At 44.4% G+C, this 20,758-nt stretch overlaps 1 protein-coding gene across 7 annotated transcripts in view; it reads left to right on the forward strand.

Annotated features, from left to right (window-relative positions):
• DMD (dystrophin) overlaps positions 1 to 20,758 on the forward strand; it is a 6,826,337-nt gene that overhangs the window by 2,312,806 nt on the left and 4,492,773 nt on the right. The gene's annotated exons all lie outside the window — the stretch shown is intronic.

Below are 20,758 nucleotides of genomic sequence, written 5' to 3' on the forward strand. Positions count from 1 at the left end.
CAATGGACCAAAGAGCGAAACAGTGGTCAACAGTAGAGTGGCCTTCTTTGAAACCTCCCTGTTCTGGTGGAACTATCTGATTGTTATCCACCCAGTCCTTTAGTATACACAAAATTACTTTAGAAAAGACCTTTTCGCCTATATCCAATAGGTTTATTAGGCGATAGTTTTTTGGGGAGTTTACATCACCTTTCTTATGTATTGGCCTGACAACTGCTCCTTTCCAATTATCTGGGAACTTGCCTGTATTTAGGATCTCTTGGAACATATTAGAAAAAACTCCGCCCACCAATCTATATTCGTTTTTATTATAATTGCTGGTAAATTATCAGGTCCTGCAGCCCGTGTTAGGTTTAGTCTTTTTATTATACCTCTAATGGCATCTGGGGAGAAGTGTGCTTTAATTTTTTCCCTTATTCTAGGCCAGTCATTGGCCGTTCTCCCCTCCCTATCGGCCATATACCATAGATTTCTTTCAAATATGTCACTCACTTGACCTCTGGCACCGAGCAGTATAGGGTTCCTGAGACTTTCCCAGTACATTGCTGGATTTACTTCCAAATGCCTCTCACATTCTTTTCTTCAATTGTCTCCAGTAAATTCCCCCAACATTTATCCTTAAATGTCCTTTTTTTATCTCTAATAATGGCCTTATATTTTATTTTTAGTTTCTTAAGTCCTGTTACCGCTTCATCACTATAATTTGCTCTTAGGTGTCTCTCCTGTTTTCTAATACTGGCCTTGAACTTCCGACATTCATCATCGAACCAATGGGAGGTGCTACTGGGGTATGGTTTCACATTATTTACTACTTTACGATTACCGTGTTTTAATTTTATCCTGAGGCATTCCACCATATCCCTTATTGTATCCTCATACCAGGTTATGCCCTCCACTGGGGCTAGGTTATCTAAATTCACGGTTAACTGGTGTGCACTCAGTTTTTTTATATATTCATCGGTAATTCTCGTAGTAAGTCGTTTAGGATATTCCACCTCTACTGAAAGCACTTTTTGTCTATGTGGCGAACTGAGTACCTGGAGTTCTACCTGTAGAGGGTAATGATCACTACCCGCAACCCTAAGAATTTCAAATTGTTTAATTAAATAAAAGTACCAGGCCTGAATGAATGCATAATCTATTGGGCCCATTTGTTGTCCTATCTTAAAGGTACGATTCGCGGGCCGGTCTGTATCCTTCCTTCCATTTACGCAAACCATACCTATAGCCCCCAGCAGTTGCCCAAGCTCGTCGTCTTGGGTTGAAATCTCACAACAGGGAAAATGTGCGGGCTCTATTTTATATACTCCCAACATATCCCTCAACCAGGGGTCCGTTTTAATGGGATTTAATCTGTGATTGAAGTCCCCCAATATCATTAGCACATCTCTTGGATAGCAATCGCATAGGTGTTCCAGGTCTGATTTTAAACATTCTAAATCAGTCTTATATTTGTTTGATTTCCCTTTCTTTATGTACACATTTATAATACATACGTTTTCAACCCCCGGTATATTGTTTAGGCTACACACTCTACTACCCAACGCCCATTTACACTTGAGTTCGAGGGGTACCATATCTTTGGCTATCCTTGTTGAGATCAGCGTCATCTGGCCACCGGAAGGTCTACCTGATTGGTTCTTTTTTGCTGGTTTTACGTGGTGAGTGAAGCCTTCCGTAACTGGGGTTTCGTCGCACAGCCATGTTTCCTGAAGGCATACAATATCATTTTTCTTCAAGATGTTTTTAAAATCTTCCTGTGACTTTATTCTATTGTATCCATTTACATTCCAGGACAGAATGGCTAGGCTGTGCAACGACCCTTCTTCCTAATCAATGTTACTCATATAACCGTCTTCCTCACCATTCATGTAGGCCAGTTCTCTATATCTATTCCCAGCAAGGACATCTTCCACGTCCCACCTCTGATCTTTTGGTTTCATCGTAATTTCAAGGGCATCTTTCTTGCCTCTTCCCAGGCTAATCATCTTTATTTGTCTTTCATCTAGTGCTGCATGGTTCCTAAGGAAAGAGTTCCCTGTCTTATTCAGTAGCACCTCTTCCCTTTTTACTATTCTAATTCCTTCCCAAAGCATCTCAGACTCTGCCTTTTCTATTGCATCTTTTATTAAGGCTGAGTGGAGTAGAACCTTAGGTATTTCCTCCCCCTTGCCATTTGCCATAAACCCAACTTCTTTTAGATCTGCAGTACTGACATATCTTAGGCTGGGACACATTGCAAAAGATGATAGGAGCTGTGAACGATTTAAAGGGTTTAATTTCCTTGTTCTTTCCCCCCCCTTTTCCTGTCCTAATGGCTCTACAAACACCCAGTTATCTGTAGGGAGTTCTGGCTGTCGGTGTTGTAATATTCCGTCTGGCATCTCTCCCCTATTATGCCTGCTTACTTCTTCTCTATCTCTGGCTCTAACCCCCTTCACCTGGTTTAGTTTTGTGGGCCTCCCCCCTACAGGCGTGTCCACCCCCCAATCTACTGCTGTGCTCTCATTTACCCCGGGTTGGGTCCTCCTGGTTGCTTTTTCACCTTTTCCCAATCTATTCCTTATTATCCTCCTGCTTGGATTGTCTGAACTATTACTACTTGCTCCTGATTCAGCAAAGTGTAATTTCTTAACTCCTTGCCTTAGTTCCTTATCCTTTATCTTATGGGATGGAGAGGTCCCCCTCCCATGCTCCTGTTGCTTTTCGGGGTTGCAGTTAACTGGGGCCTTTTTCCCCCTCCTTTGCTTTGTTGTTATTTGCTTTCTATAGCTCCTTCCCCCATACCTTTTTATTATCATTGGGCGATAGGATATGTATTCTGTGGGTGCATCCTCTGAATGACTACTCTCCCTTCTCGCTACATCCCCACTATCCACTTTATTCTCTTCCTGGTCTTCTACTGGTCTTACTAAGGAGGGCATCAAGTTTTTAATCTGTACCAATTCTCCAATTATATCCTTGTATTGGTCACCTTGTCTTTTTATAATGTCGTTATTTAGGACTGAAACTTCTAAAATTCCCTGCAAGGTCTTTTGGAGCATTAACATAACCTCAAGCATGGATAAGCTGGTGGATCCAGTCACCTCCAACTTACATAGGGGCACATCTGTAGCATTTAGACCGATAACAATTGGGCTCTTTAGTCTTTGTTGTCCATTGAAACTAATTTCCCGCTCAGCATAATTCTCTTCCCCCAAGTGGTTGCTACTATCTATTTTATCTTCGTTCACCACCTCTGCTCCTACGACCTGGGTGAATAGTGACTGCCACATCCTTGGTGAGGAAGACAGTCGAGGTTCCAATGGTATCTCAGCGATATTGAAGTCAGACTGATTCAGGGGTTCCATGCTAGCTTCTGCCGAGTCTTCGATGGTTTGCGGGATCTCTAATACACTTGTCTCCTTACATACTGTCTCTTTCCCTTTAAAATGTTTCCCGATAAAATCCTTAATAGTTTTTGATACCGCCGACCCCCCTTTTGCGCCAGCTGACTTAGAGGATGCAGGTGCTGGCAAAGGAGTTGAACTCGGGGGTGAAGTTTCTCCATTAATTATTACTCTGCTGCCGGTTGGTGTTACCATATCTTTGTTTGCATTCTCCAGACTTTTTGATACATTGGTCACGTCCACCATTCCGGCTTTGTTTCCTGCTTTTTTAGAGTTTTTCTGGGACTTACGTGGTTTTGTTTTCCCTAAGGCCATTTGTTTCTCAAATTCTTCTTTACTGCGTAGCCGAGGGTACGAGGGAACTTTGTTGCACTGGAAGGCTTCTGTCACTTAAGTATGAGCAACTGCCCTCTCCCCCGGGTAACTTCCCTTAATTATTTAATTTAGGGCAAAATAATCAAATTTAAGAAGAATTGCCTCTTTCACTTACCTCTGTTTCTGTGGGCCCGCACTCCTTCCTCACCTCGCCATACGAAATCCAGGCACCTCAACAACTTCAGTGTCAGTATTCTCCTCTCCTGGTCATTTGTGTCTTTTCTTCAGCCACCGACCGCCACTTAATTATGTGCTCTTAACGGGCTCCTCTCCAAGTAGTGCAGACTCGGATTTAACTTGCCCACGCTCTTGCCCACGTTGATAAGCTTTCCTTGGCGCTTCCTGTGCTGAATCTTAGTCAGCGCGCCGGGTCCTGGGTCTGTGGGCCCCCCGGTGAGGGGTGCGGGCGCCGCGCCCCCTCTGTACCCCTCTGCACGGCAGAAACACGGCTTCAGTATTTGCCGCTTGGTACCAAGGAGGGTTCAATTATCGTTTTGTGGCGGCGGAAAGTGCAGCAGGCGGCGGTTGCGGCGTCCGATAATGCAGCAGGCGTTCAAGGCGTTCCTGGCGATGCGCTTACTCGGTCAACCGGAAGTCGAGCGTCGAGGAGTTCCGGGGTGGGCGGTCCGATGGGAGTGCTGCGGTCGGGCACAGAAACAGAGCTGCACAGAAACAGAGGCCTCCAACCTGAAAATGGAAAATATCCAAACTTCGCATCTCAATACATACTTTGACTGATTCCTCCACCTGCTCTGGGTAAATAGCAACGGGGGCTTCAGGTATGTAATGCTTTAGGTTGTGCTTTTCATAAGGTTCAGGCACAATAAAATGAACCCTTATTTACATTATAAATTGGTTATATTTATTTATATTTTTCAGACAGATGACAATAGTGACTGTGTAGTTATGTTTAGGCCACACTTTCCTTAAAAATGTATTTTTTCTATATTCAGTTTAATTTGATTGATTTAGATCTCCTACGAGATCAATAATATTATTAGAAATATAATTCCATCTCTTTCTATTAATTTGTTCTACATACATATTTTTAAAAACTCATTTTAAAACATGAATAAAATAGATTTCATACATTTTTACAATTTATAACAAGCAAATTCATTCGGTTTGCTTTTAAAAAAAGCGATCAGATAAGTGGTGGAGGAGAGGTTACGTCTAAAAACAATAGGTTTTATAAAAATGATTTCTAGCCTCGACTACCTCCTTATTGGAACATAAAGTTACAATATGTGTTAAATTTTGGGTTCCGTGATTGCATTTGTCGCAAATCCCACTAGCTCCATCTAGGTTACTCCAACTTCTTGTATAAGCTTTTAGAGGGAGTATACCTAGTCGCATTATGATGCTACATCTCCTGATACTATGCTCCAAAGTAAATTTTACATATTGTTTGGGGATCTCATAGCTTCATTGGGGAGTCATATTTTTCAACAAGGTGCTTCAAGTGTACTGGGGACTAGGATTGAAGGATAGTTTCCGTAGATTGAACATATTCTAAAGCTGTTTTAAGATTTATTTGGAAAGTATCATATTTTTTCGCCCTTACTTAAAAGTTTTGTGTTACAATAAGGCCCCTAAAGAGCCTTCTTCAGCGTGTAATAGTTTAAAAGCCCATCTGATTATGTTGAGTAGAGCTATTGATGATGTACTTTCTATAGTGAATTCTACGTGAAGGATCTGTACTGGAACAACCTGACTCAATAGGGTTATTTGCCATAATAATTTGCTTTCGCTGTTATTCAGTACGCTCCATCTGGCTATCGGAATATACTCTGTAGCATATATTATGGTTGGAGGGATTTTTGTCCTATTAACTTCTAAAAGAGCTTGAAATTTCCTTACTGCATTTGTATGTGCTACTGCTTTTTGGTTCATCTGATATAGGTGGGAACGGACTTCTAGGGTTTGCGAAAAGACCCTCCAGAGATAAGTATAGGCTTTTGTCACCTCTATTGTTTTATCATGTAATTTCCATTTGCATTACGTATGGTGTTTCCTACACATAAGTGGTTCTACCTTAGTCTTAGAGATATTCACCTTTAGGTGGGTTGTTTCTGAATATTTTGTAAGGGCATCCATATTTCTCTGTAAGCCCAATGGTGTAAGGTCGAAGAGTACCACATCGTTGGCATACATTAAAACATGTATATTTTCTGAATCTACTTTAGGAGGGAAATTATTTACATTTTGAAAAATCTCTGGTAGATCACTTAAAGAAAGCGAGAACAAGAGGTGAGCTAGTAGGCAACCCTGCTTTAAACCATTATGAGTCGAGATCTTGTGAGTCAGGCCTTTGTCACCTCCCATCTGGACTTTGTACCATGTTGAAGTGTGTAGGGCTACTATCAGCCTCAAAAGTGAAACCGGCATCACTATTTCCTTTAGTTTCGTCCAGAAAGATGGCCTGTCGATCTTATCAAAAGCTGTCGAGAAGTCGACAAAAAGGCTATATATCACTTGAGATTTAAATAGGATGTACTTATCAATAATTGACTGTAGAATACCTACATTATCTATCATAGAATGATTGGGCTGAAAGCCCACTTGGAACTTTGGGATGATGCCCCTGGACAAAGCCCAGTCTCTTAGATGCTCAAGAATACTTGCAGCAGATATTTTCCTTGTATGTCCAGAAGTGCAATTTGCCAATAGTTCCCAGGGTTAAGTTGAGTGCCCTTTTTCGCTTGAAATCCTACACTATTAGCTGAGTGAGAAGGCTGGGCACTTCCTAGTGGTCCAATTCCGACAGATGGAGACATTTTGTGAGGTCCCTGTGGTTAAAGATCAGGGTTGGCACCCTTGTTTGCTTCCCACAATGAATCACCAATGCTTTTGCAGAATACTACACAGACCTAAATAAATCGGTAAATTATACTGATGCTGAAGAAACCATTTTCAATAAACTGCACCTTCTGAGGCTTACAGAGGAGGCTAGAGGGCTGTTGGAGGGTGAAATTACAAAAAGAGAAATACCCACAGCTGTTTCTTGTTCACCATATAATAAATCAAAATAAAATAAAGCTCTCTTACAGTACAGCAGCTATTGGCCGATATGAATGCTGAATGTTGATTTCCAAGTGGCATTGAAGGTACTGGCAAGAAATCTTAGGAAGCTGAGCAATGAAACACAGGTAGAGTTTGTGCTTGGAAGATCATCGAGGCACCACATGTGACTGCTGCCCCAGCTCCTTTGGGTTACTAAAGATGCTAATAATTAATCTATGGCTTTATCTCCTAATGCCAAGAAGGTGTTCAAAAGAATCAAGTGTAATGATATGTTCTGCGCTCAATAGATTTTTAGTCTGAGTGATGATATTTTTGCTAAAACTGTTAGTTATATCACTCCCCATCTGCTCAAGGGAACTGTGGAGGTATTCAGTTGAATGTTTAGAGATACACAGAGGGACCTGAAAGGGATGTCCCTTATAAGCCCATTCATTTTTAGAGCACTAGTGGTAAACAATACATTATTCAGAAGTGATAGTGGGACTAGACACAGCATCCATCAAATTAAGACACTACTAAAAACAGATGATATTTAATTAATGCTAACGGTCTTAGAAACGTTGGTACCAGAGTTAATAGGAGACTCCTCCCACATATTGGGATTTAGAGTGAATTGTGAGAAAAGCAATGATATGCCTCTATCAAGAATAACAACAGTGGACTACATAGAGGGCTTTAATTTTCAGTGGACAACGCACAAAATAAAATACCTAGAAGTGTATCTGAATATGGGCTAACTATTATGGTTAATGATAAGATCCTTTCATTTATAACGGAAATGAAGAATGGCTTTACCGGATGATCACACATGCAGCTCTTCATGTAGGGTGGGAGCCAAGCAGTGTAGATTCTGGTAGTGCCTCACTTTAATTATATAATGAGAATGCTCTGAATTTTAATACCCCCCAGAACTCGAAAAAAGATTGATGTCTATCCACTCATTTGTATAGGGATCCATGAGACTGAGGCTAAAACCTAAAAAGTTGATAGCTGATAGCAATCAGGTGAGATTGGCCTACAGTGCACAGAATATTGGCTCATGGTATTTCACCTCTCTGAACTAGTGCATATGACATCCACAGACAGACAAACACAGCTGTGGGCACAATTAGAAAGACATTTAACTGGGAATAAAAAAATACAACAGAACATTGTAAGTGATGCTCCAATCTTGAAAGCTGACCAACAACCCTATGGTACAAGCTAAGATGCAGACCTGGATAACACGTTCAATATACTGAAAATTCACCCAAGCCTACCTAGACAGGCAACCATAAGGAACAACTCCACTCTATGCATAGACAATCAATTATTCTGATGGGCACACTGGGAGGCAAAAGTTATTAATACAACAGAACATCTGATAACAGATGGTAATCTTACGTTATTTCCTGCCCTCCAAAATGAGTTTCGGATCAAACCACAACACGTTTGGGAATACACAAAACTAAGAGGATGTCTACTCAAGTTGTTAGGAACATAGGCCACGGATATACCTGAATCACCTATAGTTCTTGTTGGACTTGGCCCTTTTTGGCAGGTTCACCCCTGAACTTTTTGCCTTAAGCTCTGACATAGTGGTAGTGATTTTAGGCCTCTGGGCACTTTAGCACTGTGGCCCAGTGTAAAGTGCGTGCGCGCTCTGATTGTGTGTGGTGAGATTGGCCTGCCCTCCCATAGGAATGCATGGGGGACATGTGTGTCCATGGTAATTCCTGGGATGAGAGGAGTGCAGGGGCGAGTTTAGTATGTATGAACTTGTGAGGATAAATGCTGCCTAATGGTGTGCGTAGATTTATGGTGACTGGTGGAGAAATGCCACTTTTAGAAATTGCAAAAACCACAGTTGATGGACAGAATGTAGAACAATGTCTTACATTCACCCCAGTACAAAGATCTGGGCCTAAATCCATTGTTTTTTTGCACTCCACACCACCCTAGGTCAGACAATGGCTATATGCAAATCAGCCTTGACCCTGTGCCTCATGGGAACAGTCCAGCCCGAACTACCAAGCCATGTCTTTCCTAGACCGGAATCAAGCATCCAAGGACCGGTTTCTGGCTATCAGCCTTCTTCAGCCTGGATAGCTTGACTCCAGTGATGTGGAGAGCCTGGGACTCACGTCTGAGCATACCCAGCCCACTCGGTGTGAAAATTGCAAAAACCACAGTTGATGGACAGAATGTAGAACAATGTCTTACATTCACCCTAGTACAAAGATCTGGGCCTAAATCCATCGTTTTTTTGCACTCCACACCACCCTAGGTCAGACAATGGCTATATGCAAATCAGCCTTGACCCTGTGCCTCATGGGAACAGTCCAGCCCGAACAACCAAGCCATGTCTTTCCTAGACCGGAATCAAGCATCCAAGGACCGGTTTCTGGCTATCAGCCTTCTTCAGCCTGGATAGCTTGACTCCAGTGATGTGGAGAGCCTGGGACTCACGTCTGAGCATACCCAGCCCACTCGGTGTGAAAATTGCAAAAACCACAGTTGATGGACAGAATGTAGAACAATGTCTTACATTCACCCCAGTACAAAGATCTGGGCCTAAATCCATTGTTTTTTGCACTCCACACCACCCTAGGTCAGACAATGGCTATATGCAAATCAGCCTTGACCCTGTACCTCATGGGAACAGTCCAGCCCGAACTACCAAGCCATGTCTTTCCTAGACCGAAATCAAGCATCCAAGGACCGGTTTCTGGCTATCAGCCTTCTTCAGCCTGGATAGCTTGACTCCAGTGATGTGGAGAGCCTGGGACTCACGTCTGAGCATACCCAGCCCACTCGGGGTGAAAATTGCAAAAACCACAGTTGATGGACAGAATGTGGAACAATGTCTAACATTCACCCCAGTACGAAGATCTGGGCCTAAATCCATTGTTTTTTTGCACTCCACACCACCCTAGGTCAGACAATGGCTATATGCAAATCAGCCTTGACCCTGTGCCTCATGGGAACAGTCCAGCCCAAACTACCAAGCCATGTCTTTCCTAGACCGGAATCAAGCATCCAAGGACCGGTTTCTGGCTATCAGCCTTCTTCAGCCTGGATAGCTTGACTCCAGTGATGTGGAGAGCCTGAGACTCACGTCTGAGCATACCCAGCCCACTCGGGGTGAAAATTGCAAAAACCACAGTTGATGGACAGAATGTAGAACACTGTCTTACATTCACCCCAGTACAAAGATCTGGGCCTAAATCCATAGTTTTTTTGCACTCCACACCACCCTAGGTCAGACAATGGCTATATGCAAATCAGCCTTGACCCTGTGCCTCATGGGAACAGTCCAGCCCGAACTACCAAGCCATGAGATACAGGACACTGAAGATGCTGAAGGATGCTGAGGATGCAGTTCAGGTGATAGGGTCGTCCTGTGGCTACTTCTTGGTCTACCATCGCAGAGAGTGACTTTGAGCACAGGGGTTGATAAATGGCTTTTTGGAAATTCACCCCCATTCTTTGCCCCACTTTTTGACTGTTAGGTAGTGGTGTAATGACTGTGAAATTCACTGGTCCCTGCTGACCAGGCCTCATTGCATGTGTTCTGACCCTTAAAAGTGTAAAGGCCAAATTCACAAAGGGCCTCCGCAGTTGTGGATGAGGCACCGCAGTCATGAAAGGACTTATGTTCTGCATTAACCCATTGCTGGGCCCCTACCACGAATACGTGCTCCCCCACCATTACTGGGGAGGCTCCACCATGAATGTGGAGACCCTATGTGAATCGGGCCCTATGTTTAATTGGATTATACCTAATTGGCATAGGTTAACTTATTTATAATTCCCTATTATATCGGACCAAGAGTACCCACCCAAGGTCTCTAAGTTAAAGTTTCCCTCTTGGACTGCAGCACCAATTGTGCCACTACATTCGTGAAATGTAAAGCATGTCTCCCAGCTTGCCACAGCAGACTGGTAGAGCAGGTTTAAACTGCTAATTTGAATTTTAATTTAAATTAATAGTAAAGTCAAAGCCTTCCTTTTTAATATATATAAATATCACCCTTAAGTCTCGCCTAATGCTCCCTAAGGCGGGGTGCTGATGATTGAAAAGTAGAACATGTGTTTTTCCATGTGCTGATAGTAGAAACAGCACATTGTCGATTGATTTGTAGAAAGGCTAGTGGCCCCAATGGCTAGTACAAGGTTACACATTGACAACTCAGCAGTGCTATCTTAAGAATAAACATGTTAATTCAATGTATCAATATAATTGTTGCATTAAACCCAACCTGATGCCCTTATAACTTTTGCACAAGTGGCATCTTTAGTAAGTAGCCAGTTTTATTGCCCAAAGCTTTCACTTAACAGTTTACAGTTGGTGGCTATGAGACTGCATTCTGGACTCAAGAGGTGTGAACAACTCTCAGAAAGGAACAGAAAGGTCCTGATTTTGGATGAGGTGTGACCTCTCTCTATCAGGAGGTGTTAGCCCAAAAGGTGAGCTTCGAAGGCCACCTATATAAGGCAAAGGGTAGACACACATGAAAGGAACTGCTCTTTTGTTCTACTAGACAAGTTGTCATCAGGGACAGAGAGGGGGGAGCTGTCGTGAAACTGGTTCTTCCTTGGGCATGTAGCCCCCAAGAAGCCACACTGCAGGGATTGTCTAGAGAACTACACACGATAAGGACGAGTTATGCCATGTTGGGAGTGGGGGGAATGGTGCATTCTGTGCTAGCTAAATGCTTCACTCTACAGCTGGGAAGATACCTGGTAATCTATTAGCTAATTATTGCCACATCCTGAGGGTACTAACTAGGCATAAAAGTGGCCTCCCTGGCACCCCAACCTTAGATCCCATCTGCGCTGGAGAAAGGACCAAAGACTGATTGCCCTGGACCCAGCACAGGGGGGGCTGCACCAAGACTGGCTTGACTGCACCTGCTGCTCCTTGGGCTAGAATTGAGAGGACTATGCTTGTGGTGCCCTACTCGAGGAAAAGTCAATCCTGAGCCACAGACAGAAGAAGTGAAACCAAGAGTCAGTTGGCTTGCTTTCTGTTACAGCTGCAGGGCCACAAACTCTGAAGAAGTCTGCCTTGTTGAATGGTTAGCCAAGAACGCCTGATGTCTTCTGGCCACCAACTTGCACCCTGGGAGACCGAGTCCTGAATATCAAAAGTTGCCTCGGAGTCTGCTAGACTCAGGCGAGTCACCAGAGTGCAATCTAGTTGCCCAACAGGGAAGTTATTGTCAGATAAAGGGAACTGCTGCTTCCGCTGTAGCCAGAGACCAGTAGACCAGTTGCAACTGGTTTTTGGCTGGACCACAACTGGATTTGGACGGATATCAACCCCTGTGCTCAAAGTCACTCTCTGCGATGGTGGACCAAGAAGTAGCCACAGGAAGACCCTATCACCTGAACTGCATCCTCAGCATCTTCAGTGTCCTGTATCCCTTGCATAGGACCACTCTGTTAAAGTCTATGTCTGTTTGCCCATAGAGACCGGAACTGGACTGGATATTTCTTTGACAGAGAGTTAGCTGACCAACTGGACCTTTTTGGTCCCTGTGACCTGCTCTCTGCCGGAGTTGGTATCCCAAAGTAAACCAGAATTGTAGTATACAACTTTATAAATATTTTCAAAATCGCAAAGTATTACCACCAGTGTTGTCTGTTAAAATTATTTATTGCATTGAATAAATTTGCAGTGATTCATTGTTCCTTTGAAAATTCTACAAAACCCTCTGGTGGATATTTGTCATTGAGGTGTGTATTTAAAGATGAAAATACACCCTATTTTTACAAATTGGTGTTGGATTTATTGAGACATTTTTCTTTCTTATTCAATTCTTGTTCCACTTCTTAATGTTTACACTTGTTCCGTTGATAAATCCTGGCTGCTTAGTGCCGCAGTTACAAAGGGTTAAGCTAAGATTTTTCAAATTAATCTGACCACCCACTACATGTAGAGACCTTATTACAGAGTGAGATCTCACAACCACACCCTATAATCAGCCTTTTTCCTAATATTGGTGCCTAGTGGTGAGATCCAGAACTCTCGAGCTCTCCTCGAGGTGGAGACTGCTCCTAAAAGTGGAGATGAGGAAGGAGATGATTACCTTGTGACCACTTACACCCAGGCTAGTGTGCCCTCCATGGCTGGCAGTGAAAGGAGTCCAGCCAGCAGCAGACAATCCATGCATGCAGCGACGGAAGCCCTGTAGATGGAGGAAGGGGCCCTGAACCCTGAGGAAAAGAGACAGGATATTGAAAAACAGGAGGGTCAGATTGAGCATGGAGCCTAAAGATGATGGTGGCAGCAACAAAGAAGCTGAGCTACCTACAGGGGGGGTCCATAATCCATGTTTGCCCAAAGGTATTTTATCGAAGTATATGAAGGGGATGAGTGGGTATCATCTTATCAGATAGCTCTTAGGATGAAGAAGGTGGGTGCCCAGCACTGGCGGGTCCTTGTTGTGGGCACTGGTTCCAATGGTTGGGAGATGTAGGCGCCTTGCCTTGCAGCGCGCGCCTTGTGCCGGGCTGTGTGTGTGTGTGGAAACGCTGAATACTTGCATTTTTGCACTTTAAAAAACTTGCTCTGTGATTATTATTCTTCCAGTTGATTGAGAACTGTGATTTTAGCTGCTTATAAAATTTGTATATTTGCACTGTGATTGAGCTTAAAAATTGCGGGGCTTGTTGGGCTTAAAAATACAAAGTGTATTTGCGGGGAGCTGGGTTTCTGATTTCTGGCCCCTGTTCTGCCCGGTCCGTCCCCGTTCCGCCACGGCTTTTTGGTGCTGCTAGAGCGGAGGGACGTGACTCCTCCCACCCACAGCCTACAAAGGCTCCAGTATTCGGCCGCGCTCGGTGAGAGCAGCGCGCGCCTTGTGCCGGGCTGTGTGTGTGTCGAAACGCTGAATACTTGCATTTTTGCACTTTAAAAAACTTGCTCTGTGATTATTATTCTTCCAGTTGATTGAGAACTGTGATTTTAGCTGCTTTTAAAATTTGTATATTTGCTCTGTGATTGAGCTTAAAAATTGCGGGGCTTGTTGGGCTTAAAAATACGAAGTGTATTTGCGGGGAGCTGGGTTTCTGATTTCTGGCCCCTGTTCTGCCCGGTCAGTCCCCGTTCCGCCACGGCTTTTTGGTGCCGCTAGAGCGGAGGGACGTGACTCCTCCCAACCACAGCCCACAAAGGCTCCAGTATTCGGCCGCGCTCGGTGAGAGCAGCGCGCGCCTTGTGCCGGGCTGTGTGTGTGTGTCGAAACGCTGAATACTTGCATTTTTGCACTTTAAAAAACTTGCTCTGTGATTATTATTCTTCCAGTTGATTGAGAACTATGATTTTAGCTGCTTTTAAAATTTGTATATTTGCACTGTGATTGAGCTTAAAAATTGCGGGGCTTGTTGGGCTTAAAAATACGAAGTGTATTTGCGGGGAGCTGGGTTTCTGATTTCTGGCCCCTGTTCTGCCCGGTCCGTCCCCGTTTCCGCCACGGCTTTTTGGTGCCGCTAGAGCGGGGGGACGTGACTCCTCCCACCCACAGCCTACAAAGGCTCCAGTATTCGGCCGCGCTCGGTGAGAGCAGCGCGCGCCTTGTGCCGGGCTGTGTGTGTGTGTCGAAACGCTGAATACTTGCATTTTTGCACTTTAAAAAACTTGCTCTGTGATTATTATTCTTCCAGTTGATTGAGAACTGTGATTTTAGCTGCTTTTAAAATTTGTATATTTGCACTGTGATTGGGCTTAAAAATTGCGGGGCTTGTTGGGCTTAAAAATACGAAGTGTATTTGCGGGGAGCTGGGTTTCTGATTTCTGGGCCCTGTTCTGCCCGGTCTGTCCCCGTTCCGCCACGGCTTTTTGGTGCCGCTAGAGTGGAGGGACGTGACTCCTCCCACCCCACAGCATCACTTCCTGGGTCAGGGATATATATGTCATGTGTATCCGGCCGCGCAGTGGGCGAGCGCAGCGGGCGCGACGATGGCGCGCCGAAGTTGCGCCAAAGTTAAGCCCGTCTGCGCCCGTCCGCGGCCGGGCGTGGTCCAGGGCCCTAAACCCTGCCCTTCCTCCAGCTGACCCTATAACCTATAATAGACAGGACCTATGGGACTTATGCCCGCTGATAAATGAGTGCTGCAGGCACAAAATGGAGGCTATATCTTCTATCAAATGCCGGCATTGCCCATTTAAAACCTGTAAACAGATAGGCAACAAAGAGCGGACAAGGGGCCTCAGGGGAGGCTTGTTGAATTGTCGTTCCCTCCCGAGACACGCCTTGCAAATTTGGGACCTGCTCTTAGAGGAGAGCCTTGATTTATTCTTTCTGACGGAAACATGGCTGGGGGAAGTTTCCGACCCCGAAATTATCGAAGCCCTTCCACCCGGCTATAGTATAGCCAGGGTGGATCGACCGTCAGGCAGAGGAGGCGGGATTGCGGTGATCAGCAAGGCCCCCCTGGTGTGCTCCCTCGAACCTCTTGGGGTAGAGAATTGCGAGGCCGGCAAATTTGCATTGAAACTTGGCCCTCAGGACCATATCTCGGGTGTCCTCCTTTATAGACCTCCTGGGACCCTGGGAAACTTTAGGCAGAGTCTGCAAGAACACCTTGCTCACCTGGCGCTTAGGCATAGGAAGGTCCTGCTTCTGGGTGATCTAAATATTCATTGTGATGACATCCAGTTAAAGGAAGCCACGGAGATGAGGCAGGAATTACGAAATACTGATTTGGAATTGATAAATCATACACCCACACATACTCATGGCCATTTATTGGACCCGGTGTTTGCCAACTGGGAGGGCATAACCACGAGTAATCCTAACCCACTTCCCTGGACAGACCATTTTCTAGTCCCTTTTGAAATTAGCACTTCAGGTAGCATTGACCCCCAGTTGGGAGGCAACAATAGTTACCCATACTGTAAATGGAAAAATTTCTCACAACCTATCTTTAGCGAGATGCTAAGTTTAGGGGGGATGCCGGGAGGCACGGATAGTGAAAGTGCTAATCGAAACTTAAAAACCCGGATCCTTGATGCCTTGAATAGGGTAGCACCTTTATCTAAGGCCAAACAGGGGAATAGAGCAAGGAGATCGGCCCTATGGTACACGATAGATCTGCAGTCAATCAGATCAGAATGTAAAAAGCTGGAAAGACTCTGGCGCAGGGATATGAATGAGCGCAGTAAATTTCAGTATAGAACAGCCCAGAGAAGTTACCAAAAGCAGGTTAGAATTGCTAAAGCCACATATTATGGAAACAGAATTAGTGAGGCGGATTGTTCGTCTAGAGAACTGTTTAAAATTTACAAAGAAATCTCAGCCGTCTCAAATTCCAATGTTCCGGAGACTGACTCCGTCTTGGAATGCAATAAGGTGGCAGAATATTTTGCCAACAAGGTTAAAAAAATCTACAGTTCTTTCTCCAGATGCCCTGCTGATGGAGAAACCTTCGTAGAACTGAAGGAAGTGGCACTGCTGAATTCTGAGCTGAGGTTAGAGTGTTTTACCGTACCGCCCAGTAAAGAACTTGAAATCATTTGCACCAGTATAATATCGGGTTCTCCACGAGACCCCGCTCCCCCGAGGGTCCTGGGTGCAAGCATAGTGGCTCTAGAACCTTATATCCGCCATGTCCTTGTAACATCCTTTAACTCCCAGACCCTTCCGGTAAACTGGAAAAAGGCCATTGTGTTACCCATTAGGAAAAAACCTAATGTAAGCCATGATGTCCTGGAGAACCTACGACCCATTTCTCTGCTACCCTATACTGCGAAAATTGCAGAGAAAATTGCAAATGTGCAATTGATGGCATTTGCGGAGAAGACTAATCTCCTGCACTCCTCCCAATCGGGGTTCCGAAGAGGTTTCTCTACTGAGACGGCCTTATTACGAGCCACCGAAACTCTACGTCAGGGAGCTGACGCAGGCCTAACCATGGCACTGGTCATGCTAGACCTTAGTGCAGCGTTCGACACTGTAGCACATATCACCTTGCTACAGTGTCTGAACAGAGGAGGTGTGACTGATAGAGCACCCGGTTGGCTAAAATCGTTTCTGACGGGCAGAAGCTTTCAGGTCCAGCTGGGTTCGTTTCAGTCTGAGGAGATGGTATTGGAACAGGGGGTGCTAGAGGGCTCAGCTCTGAGTCCGACTCTTTTTAATTTATATATGGCCCCCCTGGCTGAGGTAGTCCAATCGTTCGGCGTAGAGATTGTTTCCTACGCCGACGATACGCAGCTCCTACTCACCCTCACCCAAACACCTGCAGCTGGAGCCAATAACTTCCGAGCCTGCATGCAAGCATTGACTACTTGGATGGATAATCACTGTCTAAAACTGAACGGCTCCAAGACAGAAGTCTTGGTGGTTGGTGGTGATCAACGGCTCTGGACATGTGACTGGTGGCCAAGCTGTCTTGGCTCCATGCCTACACCCTGTCCTGAAGCTAAGAACTTAGGGATATGGGTGGATCCCACACTCTCTTACGAGACACACATTAGTCGATTAGTGGGCAAGTGCTTTGGAGTATTAAAGACTCTCAATAAAACCCTGGACCTCCTCCCCTTGGAGGCTCGGCGCACTATGACCCAGGCACTGATTACGTCACGCCTCGACTATGGGAATGTCCTCTTCTTGGGAGCTTCTAGTAAAAGTATAGGACGACTCCAGATACTGCAAAACGCTGCAGCTCGCCTAGTACTTAGACTCCCAAGAAGAGCCAATTCCAGAGCCGCCCTGAAGACCCTCCACTGGCTCCCAGTGAAAAAAAGAATAATGTACAAAGCCCTCCTAATATGTCATTGGATCCTTTGGCATAAAGCTCCCGGCTATCTGGCGGGTCTGGTTACCTGGTATGAGCCACGCAGACCGCTTAGGTCGGGCGGAATGGACATGCTTGTGACCCACCGCTATAGGAGAGTAAAAATGGGAGGTCGGTCCTTTAGAGTGGCGGCGGCGATAGGCTGGAACAAACTTCCCACCAGTCTCCGCCGGGAGCCATCTGAAACCAAATTCCGCCGTCAACTGAAAACACATCTGTTCTCCTTGTAAATCTACATTAGTGTTTCTGGTCATGTACTGACCTCTCCTCTGGCGAGCTCCTTCTCTCTTTAGCGCGGGGACACGCCGGGATGGCGTAACCATAGCGCTTTATAAATGTCTTTATTAATATAGGCTCCTGGCACTAGAGGATGAAGTCTTATGCTCACGTGAAAGAAGCCCTTATACAGCCACTCACACACCCACTCACACTTCAATACAGCCACTCACACACCAATACACACAATCACACAGCCACTCACATATTTTAATAATGTATGATGTCACTTACCATGTCATTAGTGATGTAATGTGTGAGGCCATAAGCAGTGCATTTGGGGGGCATAAGTTATAGTTAGCTCGGGTAACTGTCATGTAGTTCCTAGGAATCCCCAGAATTTGCGTGTTTTAGATGACCTAAACTGAGGGCTTGGTGTCAAAACCGCTTTCAGACACCCCCACAGGATATATCAGCCATTAGACCAGCTAGGTCTACAGTGCCACTACCACCCCCTGTATCTTACAGTGGTGTAGGTAGTTTCTGGCAACCACTGAACATGACAACCCTGATTCCTCAGGGATCATGAAAAACAGTACAGTACTTTTCGCTCAGTCACTCGTGCTTACTTATTCTCAGAAAATACACAGGATGGCTAACAGGATGTTTCAATAAGTATTTATTGGTCCAACATCAATTGTGTGTAAATGATTTTTGCTGTAAAAATCGGGAGACAGATGTATACACCAAAAATCGCAAGTACTAATATGGTAAACATTAAATACATTTCTACCATAGTGCTAAAAATTGGAACATATACAGTTCAGATAAAACTGTAGCCTTTGCATAGTCCTATTATGCGCGCCCTATGTAATTTGCCTAAATGTACCTAGCCTAGATATGTAGGTGTAGCATGTAAGTGCATGTAGCGATATACATGTGTGTAGCCAAGAAACACCTAGGGAAAAACCGTCACCCTCCCATGAGAATGAAGAACCCTGTCTCTGCTTAGAGGATGACACCCTGCAGGGGATGTCAGACCACTGCGTGTTGAAGATTCAGCATGGAGCCCTCGTGTCAGCTTGGAAAGAATTCTCCTCTAATTTGCAGGGGAAAATATGGGTCTTATATACTAAAGTTGTCACTCCAGGTTTCTTCTGGAATCAATATGTTTTGAAAACAATCATAAATGTTTTGAAAACTATCATAAGTGTTTTTCCAAACAAATGCGATCATGCACACTACAACGCGGCCATTTCCACAAAAACCTTTACCACGCATGCATTACAACGCATGCGTGGTTACAACATCCGTCGCCACCCTCCATCCAATGGCGGACATCCAGGCATCACCATCCGGACCTGAAATCCTTAACAACACCGCAGACGACTCCAACCATGACCCCCACTTTGAACCGATCGTTTACGTAGTAAAGCCACGTGTGGTAAATGAAAAAAAAAAAAAAAGGGTGTTTGGGGGGTCACCCCCCCCAAAAAAAAAAAAGCGTGGGATTAAAAAGGGGGGTTGGAGGGTCTACCCCCCCAAAAAAAAACGAACCTGAAGAGCCGAAGCTGAAGCAATCCACGTTGTTAGAGAGGAAACGGAAAGAAACTTCTGCCTCCTCTTTACGACATTCGACCGACGTAACCAACGAAGATGGAAAAAAACTCTTAAAATATATATATATATATTATTTGCAGAAGAGCCTGGTGAATTAGGCCTCGAGTTAGTCACGATCCCGTCCCCTTCCTCAACAATGGTACTAAATAGCATAATATACTCTGCTCATCTTCGTATGTGGTTTATACAATGGCATTTGTTCATGAGTATTTTTTTTTAAAAAGTTATTTAAGCAAACCAGGATGGAAAAGGCTAAAGTTGTGCCCCAAGAACAAAATGCACACTGAAGAGATATTATGATGTTTAGAAGAGTTGTTTCCAGTGTACAATTTTTTTTTACATTCAATCTATGAGGCAGTAAAATAGTTTTTCTCTTTTCTCTCTTTCTGTGTGGTTGTAATAAACGTGAATTTGACCTATTTACTGTATATGAGAATGCACTTCAATTAGTAGAGTTGCTCTAAAAAGAATGGGTTATTAGATTGAGCCACATTTATTTCCACTGCCAGGTGTGCGTGTGTGTGCCTAATAGTTTTGAATCCTCTGGGTATTGTCGGGTAGAGTGTTACATTTATTTGAACAATTTTAATTCCTCCCACGTGTTAATTTAACAGAGCTCGGGCTTTCTGAAGCTAAACATTATTCGGCTATTACTAATTTGCTATTCCAAACATAATGTAGCACTTTAATTACTTGGCCTTATTTTTGAAATAGTGTCAAGAGTGATGTATGTTGTACCCCTCCCCCAATTAAAAATAGAAACAATTGCACTTGAAACATCTCGAGTTGTGCTTTTGTGGAATCGAATAGACGCTTAACGAAACTCTACTCCTAGGTATCTGATTGCTGTCCCTTTTTGTTTTGTTGCTCTGCTCTTACTTTCAGCGTTGGTCAGAAGCAGGAGGACTCTAATTAATTTCAATCACAGCTATTTAGCATTCACAGTAGCGCATTTGCCGAAAGAGCTGTGCAGGTCTCAAAACGTTACACTTGTATGAATGGATTAACGCGAATTGCGGTGACCGCGACCTTACTCTCAGCCCATGAAATCTCTTGAACTATATAATGAGATCAGGAAGGAGTGGGCTAGGCCTCAGAACAGAAGATTACCGAAGCGGGCATCGCTTTTTGCACGCGTTGTTTGCTGCCCTGCAGAGGCGAACTTTTTTCCCCCCAGGGGTGTAACCTTTTCTATTCTGATCGTGCCAAGCCCACATAATACAAAAAGGGCAATTTCTTTCAAACCTTTAAACATAGCTTGAATGAGTGGCACATACCAGCGCCATGGATCTTACAGAAAGGTGTTTACTTCCACATGTGTGATCTGCTTGCGTTCTTTGAACTGCTCT

Source organism: Lissotriton helveticus, chromosome 8 (assembly GCF_964261635.1).
Source record: "Lissotriton helveticus chromosome 8, aLisHel1.1, whole genome shotgun sequence".
NCBI classification, from domain to species: domain Eukaryota; kingdom Metazoa; phylum Chordata; class Amphibia; order Caudata; family Salamandridae; genus Lissotriton; species Lissotriton helveticus.